The 2,500-nt window shown below is 62.8% G+C and overlaps 1 non-coding gene and 1 pseudogene across 1 annotated transcript; both read left to right on the forward strand.

The window, feature by feature from the left end:
- The first annotated feature begins 256 nt into the window (after positions 1–256).
- On the forward strand, positions 257–410 carry LOC145914965 (5.8S ribosomal RNA). The gene has a single exon (XR_014403423.1). It is a non-coding gene; the product is annotated as a 5.8S ribosomal RNA (ribosomal RNA).
- Positions 411–654: 244 nt separating this feature from the next.
- Positions 655–2,500, forward strand: part of LOC145915156 (large subunit ribosomal RNA) — a 4,674-nt pseudogene continuing 2,828 nt past the window's right edge.

A 2,500-nucleotide genomic window follows, 5' to 3' on the forward strand; every position in this document is an offset into this window, starting at 1 on the left:
GCCGATCGCCGATCGAGTGGTCGTGCGTTCGACAGGTGGAGAAGGCTCCGTATCTTGGCGGCCGCGCACGCCCTTCGTCGCTGTTGAGGCGCACGCGATTGCACTTCGGTCACCCTGTTTCGTTCTGCGCCGAGTGCCGTGGCCATGTGCCAGGCTGGCTTCATGCGTCGCCTACGGCTGGCGACCGCTCGGCCACCGCTTTTTCGACTGTGCAATCCGGCTGGGTCGCGCTTGTCCAACTGACGAAGTCACGGAGGGCTCTTGGCGGTGGATCACTCGGCTCGCGAGTCGATGAAGGACGCAGCTAGCTGCGTGAATTAATGTGAATTGCAGGACACATTGAGCATCGACGTTCTGAACGCAAATTGCGGCACCGGGTCAATCCCGGCGCCACGCCCGCCTCAGGGTCGCGTTGTAACGTTCCCGCGCGGCGACGCGTCGGGCCGGTGCGGTGTCGGCCGTTGCCACGGTCGTCCCGCCCAGGACAGCACGAACGCAGTGTCAGCGCGCGAAACCGAACGCGGCGTGCGTCTCGTTACGAGTCGGCCTCGAAGAGGATCCCGGCCCGGAGCAACACGGCTCGCGTTCGGGCGCGGCGCTCGCACGAGCTTCGGTGGCGCGCGCGTGTCTCTCGCAAACGAGGCACTGGATTATCGGCCTGAGGTCGGACGAGGCTACCCGCTGAATTTAAGCATATTACTAAGCGGAGGAAAAGAAACTAACGAGGATTCCCCCAGTAACGGCGAGTGAAGTGGGAAGTGCCCATCGCCGAATCCGCGCGCCTCTGCGGCGCGTGGAATTGTGGCGTAAGGAATTCGCTGCGCGTACGTCGTTCGCCGCCCGCGTCCTTCTGATCGAGGCCTCGTCCCGGTGCGGGTGTCAGGCCCATGGTGGCGGCGAGGGCGCGCGCTCTGCGTCTTCCCAGAGTCGGGTTGTTTGGGAATGCAGCCCAAAGCGGGTGGTAAACTCCATCTAAGGCTAAATACTGTCGCGAGACCGATAGCGAACAAGTACCGTGAGGGAAAGTTGAAAAGCACTTTGAAGAGAGAGTTAAAGAGTACGTGAAACCGTCGAGAGGCAAACGGGAGGGCCTGTCGAGTCGCGCGACGCTTTCAGCTGAAGCCGAGCGGAGCGTGTGGGCGTGCGGAGCCTTGCGGCCCGTCGTTCGCGCTGTCCTCCGAGCAGCTCCAGCGCACTAGCGCCGTGCGAAGGCCGCGACCGTCTGGGAGGCGGCGAGAAGGCCGCGCGCAAGGTAGCCCGCCCCCGGGTGGGTGTTATAGGCGCGCGGACACGTCGGCCCGTCGCCCGGGCGAGGAGGGATCGCCGCGTCTGCCCTTCGTGGGCCGGGCGTCCCGTCCGAGCCGGTGCGTCGCCGGTTGGGGACTGTGCTCAGTGCCCAGTTGCGGCGTGTCGGTTGCGGGTGGGCAGCGCCGCGCGAGACGCACGGGGTCCGCGGCTAACGTCAGCCACCTTCCCGACCCGTCTTGAAACACGGACCAAGGAGTCTAACGTGCGCGCGAGCCACGGGGCAGTGCGAAACCCATGGGCGCAGTGAAAGTGAATGTCGGCGCGGTCCGGCGGAGGTGAGATGCCGTCTCTCTGGACGGCCGCATCACCGGCCGATCTCGTCCGCTCTGCCGGAGAGGTCGAGCGAGAGCGTGCGCGTTGGGACCCGAAAGATGGTGAACTATGCCTGAGGAGGTTGAAGCCAGAGGAAACTCTGGTGGAGGACCGTAGCGATTCTGACGTGCAAATCGATCGTCAAATTTGGGTATAGGGGCGAAAGACTAATCGAACCATCTAGTAGCTGGTTCCCTCCGAAGTTTCCCTCAGGATAGCTGGCGCTCGGTGGTCGCAGTTTTATCTGGTAAAGCGAATGATTAGAGGCCTTGGGGACGAAACGTCCTCAACCTATTCTCAAACTTTAAATTGGTAAGAAGCCCGGCTCGCTCGGCTGGAGGCGGGCATGGAATGCGAGTGCCAAGTGGGCCACTCTTGGTAAGCAGGACTGGCGATGCGGGATGAACCGAACGCCCGGTTAAGGCGCCCGACGCGACGCTCATGAGAGCCCACAAAAGGTGTTGGTTGATCTAGACAGCAGGACGGTGGCCATGGAAGTCGGAATCCGCTAAGGAGTGTGTAACAACTCACCTGCCGAATCAATCAGCCCTGAAAATGGATGGCGCTGGAGCGTCGGGCCTATACCGGGCCGTCGCGGCGGTGCGAGCACGCCGGTGCGCTACGCTGCGACGAGTAGGAGGGCCGCGGCGGCGGGCGTCGAAGCTCAGGGCGCGAGCCCGGGTGGAGCAGCCGCCGGTGCAGATCTTGGTGGTAGTAGCAAATATTCAAATGAGAACTTTGAAGGCCGAAGTGGAGAAGGGTTCCATGTGAACAGCAGTTGAACATGGGTCAGTCGACCCTAAGGGATAGGCGAATGCCGTTCTGAAGCGGGGCGATGCTCGTCGTTGCCCCGGCGGACCGAAAGGCAATCGGGTTAATA

The sequence above is a fragment of the Ascidia mentula genome, assembly GCF_947561715.1.
Source record: "Ascidia mentula chromosome 2 unlocalized genomic scaffold, kaAscMent1.1 SUPER_2_unloc_1, whole genome shotgun sequence".
Lineage (NCBI taxonomy): Eukaryota > Metazoa > Chordata > Ascidiacea > Phlebobranchia > Ascidiidae > Ascidia > Ascidia mentula.